Source organism: Gorilla gorilla, chromosome 6 (genome assembly GCF_029281585.2).
Source record: "Gorilla gorilla gorilla isolate KB3781 chromosome 6, NHGRI_mGorGor1-v2.1_pri, whole genome shotgun sequence".
NCBI lineage: Eukaryota > Metazoa > Chordata > Mammalia > Primates > Hominidae > Gorilla > Gorilla gorilla.
Window position 1 is genome coordinate 134,302,238 of NC_073230.2, and position 17,114 is coordinate 134,319,351.

Consider the following 17,114-nt stretch of genomic DNA (forward strand, 5'->3'; position numbering starts at 1 on the left):
CCAAGATTGAAGATGCGTGCCTGTGACACAGGCTCAGCAGGTCCTGATGACATGTGTCCAAGGTGGTCAGGGCACAGCTTGGTTTTATACACTTGAGGGAGACATGAAACATCAATTAAAATATGTAAGATGAACATTGGTTCAGTCTGGAAAGCTGGGACAACTCAAAGCAAAGGGGGGACAACTCACAGCAGGGAGGGGGCTTCCAGGTCATGGGTAGATAAGGGACAAATGGTTACATTCTTTTGAGTTTCTGATTAGCCTCTCCAAAGGAGGCAATCAACCATGCGTTTATCTCAGTGAGAGGAGGGGTGACTTTGAATAGAATGGGAGGCAGGTTTGCCCTAAGCAGTTCCCAGCTTGACTTTTCCCTTTTGCTTAGTGATTTTGGGGCCCCAAGATTTATTTTCCTTTCACAGTTCTCTCTACCTGACTATCTTCAAGCGGAGACAACAGTCTTCTCTTGCTATCAAACTCAAAATCAGACTTAGACTCAGACTGGAATTCACACCATTAGCTTTCCTTGTCTCAGACCTTTAGGCTCCAGACTAGTACGATGGCATTGGCTCTCCTAAGCCTTCAGATTGCTGATCTCAAGTTGTGGGACTTAAGTCTCCATAACTGCATAAGCCAATTCCTTATAAAAAAATCTCTGTGTGTGTGTATGTGTATGCATATATATGTGTGTGTGTGACAAGATGTACATAGATAGGTGTGTGTGTGTGTGTTTCTATGTGTGTATATATATTTATGTGATTCTATTCCTCTGGAGAACCCAGACCAATACTGAGATGATTCATAATTAAGTTTAAATTAAAATAACTCTGAGCTTTTTTAGTATGTCATTTATGTCAGGCCTCTGAGCCTGAGCCTAAGCCAATCCATCGCATCCCCTGTGATTTGCACGTATACGCCTAGACGGCCTGAAGTAACTGAAGAATCATAAAAGAAGTAAAAATGCCCTGTCCCGCCTTAACTGATAACATTCCACTACAAAAGAAGTGTAAATGTCCAGTCCTTGCCTTAACTGATGATGTTCCACCACAAAAGAAGTGAAAATGGCCGGTTATTGCCTTAACTGATGACATTACCTTGTGAAAGTCCTTTTCCTGGCTCATCCTGGCTTCAAATCTCCCCCACTGAGCACCTTGCAACGCCCACTCCTGCCCGCCAGAGAACAACCCCCCTTTCACTGTAATTTTCCTTTATCTACCCAAATCCTATAAAACGGCCCCACCCTTATCTCCCTTCACTGACTCTCTTTTCGGACTCAGCCTGCCTGCACCCAGGTGATTAAAAGCTTTATCGCTCACACAAAGTCTGTTTAGTAGTCTCTTTACACCGACAGGCATGAAAATTTAAATATATTCGAATGCTATGGGTCTAAGATTGTTTTGGATTTTAAACCAAGGATGAATCCCAATTTGGTCTTTGTTATGGTTTTCTTTGGAAAGGTGTTATGCCATTGAGTCAGTTAAAAGTGAAATTTACTTATAATCCTTGGTCAAGGGTTTTATAACCCTCCCATCTTTGAATTACTTATAACTTACTTTAGAATTATTGCTCATCCTCTTCCCTTTCTTTTACATTATCCATGCTCCTCATATAACATAGCTATAATTAATGAGTTTTACCAAGTCTGTTTCTTGAGTCTGTAAATCCAGGGCGGCATATATTTCCATATAGCATCTAGTGTTCTAAAAATGTTTGTCTAGGCGATTGGGTTCCCACCTCAGCCATCCTGTTCCCTCATGGGATTCTGAAGTTATCATGTCTATAATTTACCATCATTTCAATTATAGTAGGTTTCATCACATCAGCTGTGATGGCTTGGAGAAACAGTGTAAACCGGCAGTGTAAACAAGAACAGGGCATGTATGAGTAGTTGAGAACGGTGAATAGGAGTATGACTAGACAGAAGATAATAGGGATGACAAGTTTTTTGGGGCACAGTATAAGTTGGTCTGGTGTCTGGAATGAGACTGGGGCCTAATAAAAAGGAGCGTCTGTACAGGAGCTTAAATGGGCTGTACCCTGTAGCATTCCGAGGACAGGCCTGAATTCTGAGAAGGGAAAGTGGTAAAAGTATTGTCCAGTCCTTTTTAAGTTGGTGGCTGAGCTTGGTGAGGTGTGTTTTTAAAAGACCTTTAGTCCATTCTACTTTTCTTGAAGATGGAGGACCGTAAGGGATATAAAGATTTCACTGAATACTAAGAGCCTGAAAAACTGCTTGGCTGATTTGACTAATAAAGGCTCACCTGTTATCAGACTGTATTGAGGTGGGAAGGCTAAACTGAGGAATTATGTCTGACAGAAGGGAAGAAATGACTGCGGTGGCCTTCTCAGACCCTGTAGGAAAGGCCTGTACCTATCCAGTGAAAGTATCTACCTAAACTAAGAGGTATTTTAGTTATCTGACTCAGGGCATGTTGAATAAAGCTAATTTGCCAGTCCTGGGTGGGGGCAAATCCTTGAGCTTGATGTGTAGGGAAGGGAGGGGGCCTGAATAATCCCTGAGGAGTAGTAGAATAGCAGATGGAACACTAAGAAGTTATTTCCTTGAGGATAGATTTCCACGATGGAAAGGAAATGAGAGGTTCTAAGAGGCGGGCTAGTGGCTTGTACTATAGTATAACCTGCCTTTGCTGGTGTGTGGCAATTAGGCCTGGTGGAACCACCATCAATAAATCAAGCATGATCAGGGTGAGGAACAGGAAAGAAGGAAATTTGGGGAAATGGGGTGAATGTCAGGTGGATCAGAGAGATACAGTCATGGGGGTCAGGTGTGGTATCAGGAATAATGTGGGAGGCCGGATTGAAGTCTGGGCCAGGAACAACGGTAATTGTGGGAGACTCAACAAAGAGTGAGTATAGCTGAAGGAGCCGGGAAGCAGAAAGTATATGCATCAGGTATGAGGAAGAAAATAGATTTTGGAAGTTATGAGAACTGTAGAGAGTGAGTTGAGCATAGTTTGTGATTTTGAGGGCCCCTAAAAGTATTAATGCAGTGGCAGCCGCTGCACGCAGTCATGAGGGCTAGGCTAAAACAGTAAGGTCAAGTTGTTTGGACAGAAAGGCTACAGGGTGTGGTCCTCGCTCTTGTGTAAGAATTCTGACCACGTTAAACATGCCTAGGAATGAAAGGAGTTGTTGTTTTGTAGAAGGTGCTGGGGTTTGAGAGATCAGTCGGACATGATTGGCAGGGAGAGCACATGTGTTTTTATGATAATTATGCCAAGATAGGTAACAGATGAGGAAGAAATTTGGGCTTGATTGAAGTAATGGGGGCTGTCTGTGAAGCTTTGCAGCAGTACAGCCTAGGTAATTTGCTGAGCTTGATGGGTGTCAGGGTCAGTCCAAGTGAAAGTGAAGAGAGGCTGGGATTAAGGGTGCAAAGGAATAGTAAAGAAAGCATGTTTGAGATCTAGAACAGAATAATGGGTTATAGAGGCAGGTATTGAAGATAGGAGAGTATATGGGTTTGGCACCATGGGGTGGCTAGGCAAAACAATTTGGTTGATAAGGCGCAGATCCTGAAGTAACTTGTAAGACTTGTCTGGTTTTTGGACAGGTAAAATGGGGGAATTGTAAGGAGAGTTTATAGGCTTTAAAAGGCCATGCTGTAGCAGGGGAGTGATAACAGGCTTTAATCTTTTTAAAGCATGCTGCAGGATGGGATATTGGCGTTGAGTGGGGTAAGGGTGATTAGGTTTTAATGAGATGGTAAGGGGTGCATGATCGGTCGCCAAGGAGGGAGTAGAGGTATCTTATACTTGTGGGTTAAGGTCGGGGGATACAAGAGGAGCACGCAAAGGAGGCTTTGGATTGGGAGGAAGGGCGGCAATGAGATATAGCTGTAGTCCAGGAATAGTCAGGGAGTCAGGGAAGCAGATAATTTAGTTAAAGTGTCTCAGCCTAATAAGGGAACTGGGCAGGTGGAGATAACTAAAAGGAGTGCTTAAAAGAGTACTGTCTAAGTTGGCACCAGAGTTGGAGAGTTTTAAGAGGTTTAGAAGCCTGGCCGTCAATACCCACAACAGTGATGGAGGCAAGGGAAACAGGCCCTTGAAAAGAAGGTAATGTGGAGTGGGTAGCCTCTGTATGATTAAGAAGGGGACAGACTTACCCTCCACTGTGAGTTACCTGAAGCTCTGCATCTGTGATGGTCTAGGGGGCTTCCGAGGCGATCGGGCAGCGTCAGTCTTCAGCTGCTAAGCTGAGAAGATCTGGGAAGGAGTCAGAGAGCCTTGGGCCAGAGTTCCAGGGGCTCTGGGAGTGGCTGCCAGGTGAGTTGAACAGTCCGATTTTCAGTGGGGTCCCACACAGATGGGACACTGCTTAGGAGGAATCCCGGGCTGTGGCCATTCCTTGGCCCCATGGCCAGATTTCTGGCACTTGTAGCAAGCTCCTGGGGGAGGAGGTTCTGGAGGAATGCCTGGCTACTGCGGTTCAGGCATTTGGAAGCTCTTGTGTGCTGGAGATGTGGCTGGGGTTTGTCTCACAGTGGAGGCAAGGAATTGCAACTTTTTTCTATTATTGTACACCTTGAAGGCGAGGTTAATTAAGTCCTGTTGTGGGGTTTGAGGGCCGGAATTTAATTTTTGGAGTTTTATTTAATGTCGGGAGCAGATTGGGTAATAAAATGTATTTTGAGAATAAGATGGCCTTTTGACTTTTTAGGGTCTAGGGCTGTAAAGCGTCTCAGGGTTGCTGCCAAACAAGTCATGAACTGGGCTGGATTTTTATATATGATGAAAAAGAGCCTAAACGCTATCTAATTTGGGATAAAGAAAAAGGAGCATTAAGCTTGACTATGTCTTTGGCTCCAGCCACCTTTTTAAGAGTAAATTGCTGGGCAGGTGTGGGAGGGCTAGTCAGGGAATGAAACTGTAAGCCGGACCAGGTGTGAGGAGGGGAGGTGATAAAAAGATTATAGGGTGGAGGAGCAGAGGCTGAGGAAGAATTGGGATCTAGCTCTGCCTGGCGAGGAGCAGCCTGGGGAGGAAGGGAGAGGCCAGATGGGTCTGTAGAAAAGGAAGATTAGAAAGACTCAGCGACGCTTGGGGTTGGTACTGAGGGGACAGGCGGGAGGGAAAGAAGGAAGATTTGGGACGAGTTGCACTGGGCACAGATACTAGGAAGGGACTGATGTGTAAAAGAATGCCTGGACGTCAGGCACCTCAGACCGTTTGCCTATTTTATGACAAGAATTATTTAGATTTTGCAGGATGGAAAAATTCAAAGTGCCATTTTCTGGCTATTTGGAACTACTGTCGAGTTTGTACTGGGGTCAAGCGGCATTGCAGAAGAAAAGAAGGCATTTAGGTTTTAGGTCAGGTATGAGTTGAAGAGGTTTTAAGTTTTTGAGAACACAGGCCAAGGGAGTAGAAGGAGGAATGGAGGGTGGAAGATTGCCCATAGTGAAGGAAGCAAGCCCAGAGAAAAGAGTAGAGACACGGAGAAGGGGTAGGGGTTTCTTGCCCTCCAGAAAAGCAGAGAAAGGGTTGGGGCACGGAAATAAGGCGTTGGGGCACGGAAATAAGGCATTGGGGCACAGAGATAAGAGGTTGGGGTGTGGAAATAAGGGATTGGGGTGCAGAGATAAGAGGTTGGGGCGTGGAAATAAGTGATTGGGGGGTTCTTGCCCCCTAGGAAAGCGGGACTTGCCGCTAAGGGTGAAGGAGAAGGGGTTGAGGGATACTTGCCTCTCTCCCAGAAAAACAGAGAAGGGGTAGAGACAAGGAGAGAAGGGGTTGAGGTACTTGCCCCTTCCCCAGAAAAGTGGGACTTGCTGCTAAGGGTGAAGGACCAAGGCAGGCATCCCTGTGTGGTCTGACACCCTTGAAACGTGGATGTATAATCAGAGAGGCGTCCTTGCAATGATTAAACACCAAGGGAAGGCTGCCTTCCCAGTCCTTGACCGGCGCCGGAGTTTTGGGTCCATGGATAAAACGTGTCTCCTTTGTCTCTCCCAGAAAATGAAAGGAATTGAAATGAAGAGAAGGGAGAGATTGAAGTGTAGCACCAAGATTGAAAGGAGAAAGAGGTTGAGGGATAGTGAGGGAGGTTGGAGAAGAGAGTAAAAAGAGGCCGCTTACCGGATTTGAAATTGGTGAGATGTTTCTTGGGCTGGTCAGTCTGAGGACGTGAGGTCGTAAGTGGATCTTTCTTATGGAGCAAAGAGCAGGAGGACGGGGGATTGATCTCCCAAGGGAGGTCCCCCTATCCGAGTCACGGCACCAAATTTCATGCGCGTCCATGTGAAGAGACCACCAAACAGGCTTTGTGTGAGCAACATGGCTGTTTATTTCATCTGGGTGCAGGCCGGCTGAGTCCGAAAAGAGAGTCAGCGAAGGGAGATAAGGATGGGGCCGTTTTATAGGATTTGGGTAGGTAAAGGAAAATTACAGTCAAAGAGGGTTTGTTCTCTGGCGGGCAGGAGTGGGGGTCGCAAGGTTCTCAGTGGGGGTGCTTTTTGAGCCAGGATGAGCCAGGAAAAGGACTTTCACAAGGTAATGTCATCAGTTAAGGCAAGGAACGGCCATTTTCACTTCTTTTGTGGTGGAATGTCATCAGTTAAGGTGGGGCAGGGCATATTCACTTCTTTTGTGATTCTTTAGTTACTTCAGGCCATCTGGGCGTATACGTGCAAGTCACAGGGGATGCGATGGCTTGGCTTGGGCTCAGAGGCCTGACAGTAGGTACTGGTGGAATCACCTGACTTTTCTTATCTCCTTGCCTAAACATCCTTCTCAGGAATAAGAGCACCACAGGCCTGAGCTGAAGCCCAGAATCCAGAGCTAATCTGAGTGGGGTAGATGAACCTGTATCAGTAAGACATGAAATTAGAAACTAATGGCAGACAGGAAACTATGGGCTCTTGGACCAAGAGGGACTTTCGAAAATGGCAAAACTAAATCAAAGATGAAGACACAGGATAAAAATTAAAAGCTGACTTGGGTACAGCTACAGAGGACTTGCAATGACGTTCAGTGAGGTTGATCAGAAAGCATCAGGGGTGCATAAGAAGCTCATTCATTCAGAGATTCCCTGACAAAGGAATCCTCTCATAAGACACTTGGGCTTTTACCCATGAACAGTGGAAGAAGAGATAAGGTCTGGCTTTGAAAACGATTTTATTAAACACTGACCCTTCTAATATACCCAACAAGACCTAATTGTGCATGAATTCTAACTTGCAGAATGTTTTGTTCTTCAGAAGCCACAACATAAAGAAGTGAACATAAGTAAAATTTCAGGACAAGCAGTATCAAAAGTGTACAGGTGTATATAGAACTTTTTCATAGTTTTCCTTAGTTAAATATTAAGAAAAAAAGCAAGAGTTATATTTCCTTAAGCAGACAGTTTCTTTGACAATATATTTTAATTAGTACAAGAATGGTAGAATATGATAAATATAGAAGATAATTTAGGCATAGAAACATGTTAAGTGTATCTAAAACTAATATTTATGAATTATTAATTTAGTAAAATTTGTCACTCTGTTTAGGAATATTAAGCCATATTAAGTAGTATATCTTAATTTAAAGTTATTCACATATTCCAGTAAGTATGAAGAGTTAGAAGAATATTGTTTAAAAATATAGATGGCAAAGATACTAAAGTTGCATGGTTATTGTAGTTTTGGAATATGGAATAGGAAAACAGCAATGTGAAATATTAGAGTTTATTTCAATGTTTTAAAGTCCTGCAATCTTCATTATGTAGCTATTAAAAAGCAATTTTTTGTTCATATTACTTTGACCATATCACCTTAGGCCTTCCAAGGGTGTTTTCCTGCCAAGAAACAAATTAAGCATTTATTAGAGGTCACTAAGGCATCATTACAGGAGTAATTGCTCACTATAGGTTCTTGCCATTAGTTCATTTATTACTCTCTCTGTCTCTTACAAGCTTTATAGAATCATGGATTTTTAATAAGTCTTGCACTCTGTGGTGATCTCAGGTTTGGTGTTGCTCATATAATTTGTTTCCTTTTTGATTCTGACAGCTTGTTGTTTACAAAATGATAAGTTCTTCCTACAAGAAAGTCCATAAAATGGCCTGAAAGATGCTATAAAATTGCTAACACTGTAGAATATGAATTATTAACAATACAAATTCTTTGCCTTTTCTGTGACAATTGCCTTCCTTCTTTTCTTTATCATCTTATAATTTCCAAATTATAGGTAGATTATGTAGCTTTATAGTAAACCACAAGGCCATTCATAGGCTCATTCTGGAAAGTTTCTATACTTTCCATGGTATACCAATGTGGAAACTGTCCAACATGGTACTCTCTCTACCTCTCTCCAAAGGCCATGCCACTGTGGCTAAGACAAGTGCTTGGGAATTCCAGTGGGACAGGCACTAATGGTACTGACCCTAAAATAAAAACCACAAAATAACTAATTTCCTGATGCACCATTATATTCCCTTTCCACTTTTCTGAAAAGAAAACTCACTGACTTTGCTTTCTCATATAAGGTTGTTATTATGCAACTAATTTTTATATGAAAATGATCTCCTTATGAGATAGTCCAGCATCTTTTCATACAGATGTAAATAAATGTGGTAAAACTGTAGTTTACACTCTCATTTTCGAAAGCATTAGCAATATTGCATGATAAACAGTGTCATTTCATATAAATATTGTAATGTATAAAAATGATATTTTAATGACTTCCTCTAAATTTCTTGGAATATGGGACTAACTGCAATGTAAAAGTAATCCAAGCATAGACAAAGTAATGGTTTTATCATTAAGATTCTGTATCATACAGTACAAAGAAACTCTGTTGTTATGTTTTGCGTTTCAGAACATCACACAGTTGAATATTGGTGGTATGCAGTTATGAATAATGCCTAAATTTTTCTCTTAAAAAGTCTGCTTTTCATTTTCAACCAGAAAACTAAACGTATGAGTATCACAACTTTTATTCATATAATGTATGTGGTAGTCATGATTGCTGTCCATATCAGTTATATCTGGGCCTTCTTCCCTGCCACCTTGCAATTGGGAAGCTCTATGGTCTAGGTTGCTTTGGACAATGAAATGTGAACAGAAGTGACTTGTATCATTTATGAACTGAGATTTTTAAACCAGCAATGATCCACTACATTTTTTTTCTTTGCCACAGTGATATAGTTTAGCTATGTCCCCACCCAAATTTCATCTTGAACTGTAGTTCCCATAATCTCCACAGGTCATGGGAGGGACCTGGTGGGAGGTAATTTAATCATGGGGGTGGTTACCTTCATGCTGTTCTTGTTATATGAGTGAGTTTTCACAAGATCTGATGGTTTTACAAGGGGTATTTCCCCCTTTGCTCGGCACTTCTCCTTCGTGCCATCATGTGAAGAAGGACATGTTTCGTTCCCGTTCCACCATGATTGTAAGTTTCCTGAGGCCTTCCCAGCCATGCTGAACTGTGAGTCAATTAAACCTCTTTCCCTATACATTATCCAGTCTCGGGTATGTCTTTATTAGCAGCATGAGAATGAAGTGATACACAGAGTACCCAGAAAATATTCCAGAAAATATCTTCTTGTTTTCTCAGCCTAAGTCCCAAAATAAGAATGACTTAGAGAAGAGGCCTTAGCTAACCTTCATAGGACATAAAATTTGAGTAAAAAACTAACCTTTAGTGCTTACATCATTAAGTTGTTTGTTGTACATCTTAACCTAGTATAAATGAATGTTCCCATAAGGGGAAACACTTAAATATGTGGTATTTGTTTAGGGTCTGACTGGTAGATAGTGAATAAATAATGATTGGCTGTTGGAAAGCAAGCAATCTATGCTATGTAATGGCGAAAATGTTGGTAACATTTTTGCTATGATAGCTTGGAAGGCAGGTCAATTACTAATGAACCTGCAGCTTTGAGGGAAGAAGTTGGGATGTGCAGGGTTGGAAGCATATGTTGATTGCTGTTGGCTATATTTGGCAATGTATTAAAAGGAAGAGATGAAAGGAGGAAAGAATTGATCAGTTTGCAACTGGAAATGAAAGAGAATAGAGAAAAATCACAAAATTAGGTACCTGCAAGTTTGCAAAAGGTAGATGCTTGTCAATTACCGAGTAAATAAAGTAAAATAAAAGTGATAGAAGACATTTGAAATAATTTGAAAAAATGAGATGTCACTGAATATTGGATATTATTTCAAAATGAATGAGATTAAGAGTAACATTTGAAAATAATACAATATAAAATAAAATATTATAAAAAATTTGAGCACGGAAGTCTATTTGAACCTCAGCCTTTCTGTTCAGATCCAATTAATGTTAGAAGTACAATATTGGTACTTGAAAAAGTTAAATGGATTAAAGTGGTGTGTATTAGGTCCATTCAACTGGACAAAATAGCACTGGGAAAAAAAAAGGCCAAAGGTATAGTTCCCACTGTATTCATTTTCTATTGCTGCTGTAACAAACTACTACAAACTTAATGGCTTAAAACTGCACAAATGTATTATTTTACATTTCTCTTGGTCAGAAGTATAGCATTGATCTTATTGGATAAAATCAAGGTACCAGCAGAACTGTTTCTTTCAGAGGCTCTAGAGGAGAATCTATACCCTGACTTTTCCAGCTTTTAGAAGCTGACGAAATTCCTTGGTTTATTGCCCTCTTTTTAAAAACAAACAATGGCCAGTTAGGTCTTTCTCAGGATCCTGACTTCTGCTTCTGTTATCACATCTTTTTCTCTGACTCTGCCTATCCTGCCTTTGTTTTACTTTTGCAGAATCTTGTGATTACAGTGGCCCACCTGAATTATCCAGGACAGTCTTTCTGCCACAAGATCCTTAATCACATATACAAAGTCCCATCTGTTATGTAAGGTAACATAATCAGAGTTTCGTGGAATTAAGATGTGGATATCTTTGGGAAGTCATTATTCTGCCTATCTTAGTGGATAAATGATGAATGGATGTTGGAAAACATGCCATCTATCTTATGTAGTGGTGAAAATGTTGGTGAAGTTTTTGAGATGATAACAAAACAGGTCAGTATCTAATGAACTTGTAGCCCTAGGGGAAGAGGTTGCAATTTGCAGCATTAGGATCCCCTTGTATCCAAAGATTCATGTACAATCCACATGCAAAATACTTTCACCTTATTTACTCCAATATTCTCAAAAGTCTCAACTAATTACAGAATCAACTAAAAGTTAAAAAAAAAAACTCATCTAAATTTTATTAGCTCAAAGTTTCAGATCTCATTACCTAAAACATTTAATTCAGGTATGGGTGAGAATCTGGGTAAAATCCATCCACAGGGAAAATGTTCGTTTATCTTTAGACTTATAAAACTAGGAAACAAGTTTCCTGCTCCTAAAATACAATGATGGGACAGGAATAAGACACAAGTTATAGACATTCACATTAAAAAAGGAAGACAAGGGAAGAATAAAGGAGTCACCAATTCCAATTTCAAAATCTCAGATGGAAAACTCCATTGAATTTAAAGGCCTGAGAATAATCCTGAGAGTAGTGGCTCTTTCCTTATAATTGTCCTTCTTTTTTCATGAAGGACGGCACAGTAGGTTAGTAGTTTTACCAGCCTGTTTCCTGTTCTTAGAATTTTGGAAGTCAACACCTTTTTTCATTACTTCATCTTTCTATTCCTTTTAATAAAATCTGGCTATGTTTCTAGTGAGCCTGTTCTATTATACTCCTCAAAATTCTTCCAGCCTATGTTCATTGCCCAATTCCAAAGCCATGTCTACAGGTTAGGTGTTTTTACAGCAGCCACCCTCTTCTTGTATGAAAATTGGTTTTCATTTCCTATTGGATCAAAAGTTAGTTTTTAGTTTTTTAAGGATTCTCCATATTGTCTTCCGTAGTGGTTGTACTAGCTTACATTCCCACCAGCAGTGTAAAAGTGTTTCCTAAAAAGGAAATATTAAGGATGTGGTAAAAAATTTTTGGATTTTTAAATTATGGCCATTCTTGCAGGAGTAAGGTGGTATCTCATTGTGGTTTTAATTTGCATTTCCTTGATAATTAGTGATGTTGAGCATTTTTTCATGTATTTGTGGGCTGTTTGTATATCTTTTTTTTTTTTTTTTTTTTTTTTTTTTGAGAATTCTCTATTCCTGTCCTTTGCCCACTTCTTAATAGTATTATTTGCTTTGTTCTTCTGGGTTTGTTTGAGTTCCTCGTATATTCTGGATATTAGTCCTTTGTCAGATGCATAGTTTATGACTATTTTCTCCCATTCTGTGGGTTGTCAGTTTACTCTGCTTATTATTTCTTTTGTTGTGCAAGCTTTTTAGTTGAATTAAGTCCCATTTATTTATCTTTGTTTTTGTTGCACTTGCTTTTTGGTCATGAATTCTTTGCCGAAGCCAATGTCTATGAGAGTTTTTCTGATGTTATCTTCTAGAGTTTTTATGGTTTCAGGTCTTAGATTTAAGTCTTTGATGCATCTTGAGTTGATTTTTGTATAAGGTGAGAGGTGAGGATCTAGATTCATTCTACATGTGGCTTGCCAATTATCCCAGCAGCATTTGATGAATAGGATGCCCTTTCCACCACTTTATGTTTTTGTTTGCTTTGTCAAAGATCAGTTGCCTATAAGTATTTGGGTTTATTTATAGGTTCTGTATTCTTTCCATTGGACTATGTGCTGATATTTATACCAGTACTCTGCTGTTTTGGTAACTATAGCCGTGTAGTATAGTTTGAAGTTGGGCAATGTAATGCCTCCAGATTTGTTCTTTTTGCTTAGTTTTGCTTTGGCTATGAGGGCTCTTTTTTGGTTCCATATCAATTTTAGGGTTGTTTTTTTCTAGTTCTGTGAAGAATGATGATGGCATCTGGCAAATCAGAAAGGAGGAATTACCTAAAGGTAGAGCCAGGGCATAAGAGACTGGGGAGGCCTTCAGTGGAGAAGAATTAGGACCTAATGATGATACATTTCATAATCTAGTGTAGAGGATCTTGCATAGTATGCAAATAGGTTATAGATTTTCTATGCATAAGTAGCTGCTGCTTCTCCCATCACTTTTCTATCAAATGGAATATTTACTGTGAGTTTCCTTTTGATGCTTCATCATCATATATTAAGAGCACTGGAAGCAAACAAATTGGATTTTAAGTTTATAGATTTCTGTACCAAGAGGAATGGCAACCAAATCAAATGAAGACCCAGCCAGTCATCATGCTCAGACATTAGACTTTGCACCTGAGGCAGAGATTAAGTATAATTTTTGGTTTTTCTTTATGTTCTGAAATGTAGAAAGGAGCATAAACTGCATATTTGGCAACCCAGAAGGTAAATTGTTATAGTCTCTGATGCTGCCTGAAAACACTTCTGCTTCTTTTCCTTGGCAAGTTGATAGGCTCACACTTGCTTTTTACTTTGAATTTGGGAATGGTCATATTTCTTGATTTGACCAGAAAACTGTTAATGCAGGGAGAACATGAATCACTTCTAGATGGATGTTTATCCAAGTTATCATGCACTAGACTGTCTCTTCCTTCTGAGATGGAAATGATTTTCCAGGTAGTAGCTGTTTTATCACTCTGGGTTCAAGAGTGAGGGTAGCTGGGTGCAAGTGCCCCTAGCTAAATTATACTGGACATGAGGTATGAACAAAAATGAGCAGGAAAGAAAACTTTGTGGCTTGAATCCACTGAGATTTCAAGGCTTTTGTTTTGTCTTTTGTAACTATAGCATGACACAGCTCATACAAATATCATTGAAAAATCTCATTTTATTTTTCATATGAGACAACATGGGACAATAAAAATAATTGGCTTATCCTTGTCAGTCATTTTAAAAGGCTAATGCAAGTCGATTTGAAATCTGAGGGTAGACTGAAAAAAAATAGGTTTTTGAAAAATATATATGTAATTAATAAAATATGTGTCATATTTCAAATTTACGTGCTAAGATGCCAGTAGTTATGTTTATGTAGTTTGCCTTTTTCAGATCCAGTTTTCTTACTCACTTTGAGGCATCATTCTGTGCAGTTGAGAGCATTTTTAGAATTTACCTACACAAAAGTATTTTGTATTATAAACTTATTTTGATTTTTTTCGCTGTAAAATAAAAGTTGGGCTTTTCTTTTCCCAATTAATTTGATGCTTTTTCAAATATACTTATAATGCTTGATATCTTCTTACATTCCACACTCCTCTGATTCTGATGACAGATAGAAATGATCAGCCTATTATCAACTCAACAATTTCTTGTTAAAGACGATAAATGACTTTGTTGTTGTGTTAGCTGTGGATTCAACTTTTACTTTAAAAACATGTGATTCAACTTCCCACTTCATTTTCTCCCCAGCTCCTGACAACCACTGTTTACTCTCTGCTTTTCTGTGTTTGATTCATTTTATTTTTACTTTTTATTTTATTTGTATGAATTTATGAAGTGAAGTGTAATTCTGTTACATGGATATATTGTATAATGGTGAATTCAGAGCTTTTAGTGTGTCTATCATCAGAATAACATACATTGTACCTGTTAAGTAGTTTCTTGTTTTATACGGTTCCCAGCCCCCAACCCTTCCAAGTCTACATTGTTATCGTTCCACACTCTATGCCCATGAATACCCATTATTTAGTTTCCACTTATGTGGTAATTGACTTGCTGCTTCTGTGTTATTTCTCTTATAGCCTCCAGTTCCATCCATGTTGCTGCAAAAGACATGATTTCATTCTTTTTCATGGCTGAGTAGCATTCTGTTGTGCATATGTACAACACATTTTTTAAAATCTAGTAATTCATTGATGTAAACATATAGTGATTTCATATTTTGCTATTGTGAATAGTGCAGCAATAAACATGAGTTCATGTATCCTTTTGAGGTAACAATTTCTTTCCCTTTGGGTAATTACCCAGTAGTGGGATTGCTGGATCATATAGTAGTCCTATTTTTAGTTCTTTGAGAAATCACCTCACTGTTTTTTACAAAGGTTGTACTAATTTACATTCTCACCAATAGTGTACAAGTATTCCCTTTTATCTTCATTCTTGCAAACCTCTGTTAATTTTTTTTAATAATTATGATTGGTATAAAATGTTATCTCATTATGGTTTTAATTTGCATTTCTCTAATGACTAGGGTTGATGACCTGTTTTTCCTGTGCTTGTTGGCCGTTTGTATGTCTTTTTTAGCAAAATGTCTGTTCATGTCCTTTACCCACTTTTTAATGGGATTATTTATTTATTTATTTATTTATTTGGTTGAGTTGTGTGATTTTTCTCGTCAATTTTGACTATCAATCCCTTGTCTAAGGTACAGTTTTTCAAACATTTTCGTTCATTCTGCAAGCTGTCTGTTCACTCTATTGATTATTTCTTTGGCTGTAAACCAAATGTATCTGGTAGACATTTCATTTTATCCAGCAACTGAAAAATATAAATTTTTATCATCAGAACATGTAACATTCTCCAAGATACATCATAGGTAAGGATACAAAATCAGTCTCAACAAGTTGAAAAAATCAAAATTATGTTAAGTATCTTTTCAGATCACAGCAGAATATACTAGAAATTAATACCAAGAGGAACGTTAGAAACTATAAAAATACATGGAAATTAAATAACATGCTTCTGAACAATTTTTGAGTCAATGAAAAAATTAAGACAAAATTTAGAATTTTTTTTGAAATGAATGAAAATGGAAACACAACATACCAAAATGTCTGGGATATAGCAAAAGCAGCGCTAAGAGAAAAGTTTATACCATTAAATGCTTACATCAAAAAAGAAAAAAAAATCACAAGTCATCAACCTAACCTCACACCTCAAGGAATTAGTAAAACAAGAACAAACTAAACTCAAGGTTGGCAGAAGAAAAGAAATAACAAAAATGAGCAGAGCTAAATGAAATTGAGACCAAAAATAGAATACAAGTGATCAACGAAACAAAAAGTCAGTTCTCAAAAACAAAAAATTGATTAACTGCTAGCTAGACCAACCGAGAAAAGAATAGAAGATCCAAATAAACAAAATCAAAAATGAAAAAGGAGACATTACGACTACTATGAGCAACTACAGGCTCACGAACTAGAAAATGTAGGGGAAATTAATAAGTTGCTGGAAAAACACAACTTTCTAAGCATGAGCCACAAAGAAATAGAACTCCTGAACAGACCAATAATAAGTAACTAGATTAAATCCATCATAAATATTCTTCCAACACAATAATAAAAGCCCAGGAGCAGATGGATTCAAAGTTGACTTTTTCCAAATATACAAATAACTGATACCAATCCTCCCAAAATTGTTCCAAAAACAAAAAGCACAGGAGGAGGGAATTCTCCATAACTCATTCTATGAGTTCTGTTATCACCCCGATACCAAAACTAGATGAGGACACAACAACAAACTGCAGACCAATATCCTGGATGAATATAGACACAAAATCCTTGACCAAATACTAATAAAATAATTCAATGGCACATCAAAATGATAATACACCGTCTATTTGATTATTTTAGATACCTCATTTTAGACTGTGCTGAAGTCTAATGTAAGTAATCTTTGTGGTAAATCCAATCATGCAGTTTATGGGAAGTTGCTATTCAATGGATATAAAATTTCAGTTAATCAAGGTGGTTAAATTCTAGAGATCTGCTGCACAACATTGTACCTTTAATTAACAAAACTGTGTTACACACTTAAAAATTTGTTAGGAGAGTGTATTTCATGTATAGTGTTCCTACTACAATCTAAAAAATCTGATTCAAAATACTTATTTTTTTATTTGTGGAGCTAATATACTTTTGAGATTAGTTTGAAATTAATTTTGAGGTTGACTTTAGTAATAGTATTTTGAGAAAAATCTTAGGTTTAATTATGAAAGGTGAAGCCAGCTGGACTTCCTGGGTCGAGTGGGGACTTGGAGAACTTTTCTGTCTAGCTAGAGGATTGTAAACGCACCAATCAGCACTCTGTAAAAATGCACCAATCAGCGCTCTATGTCTAGCTAAAGGATTGTAAATGCACCAATCAGCACTCTGTAAAAATGCACCATCAGCACTCTGTGTCTAGCTAAAGGATTGTAAATGCACCAATCAGCACTGTGTAAAAACGCACCAATCAGCACTCTGTGTCTAGCTAAAGGATTGTAAAATGGACCAATCAGCTCTC

The 17,114-nt window shown here is 38.7% G+C and overlaps 1 long non-coding RNA gene across 1 annotated transcript in view; it reads right to left on the reverse strand.

The window, feature by feature from the left end:
* LOC129523802 (uncharacterized) overlaps positions 1-6,351 on the reverse strand; it is a 35,735-nt gene extending 29,384 nt beyond the window's left edge. The window contains exon 1 of the long non-coding RNA XR_008667430.2: positions 6,099-6,351. This is a non-coding gene — a long non-coding RNA (uncharacterized lncRNA). The remainder of the gene's footprint in view (positions 1-6,098) is intronic.
* Positions 6,352-17,114: the final 10,763 nt, after the last annotated feature.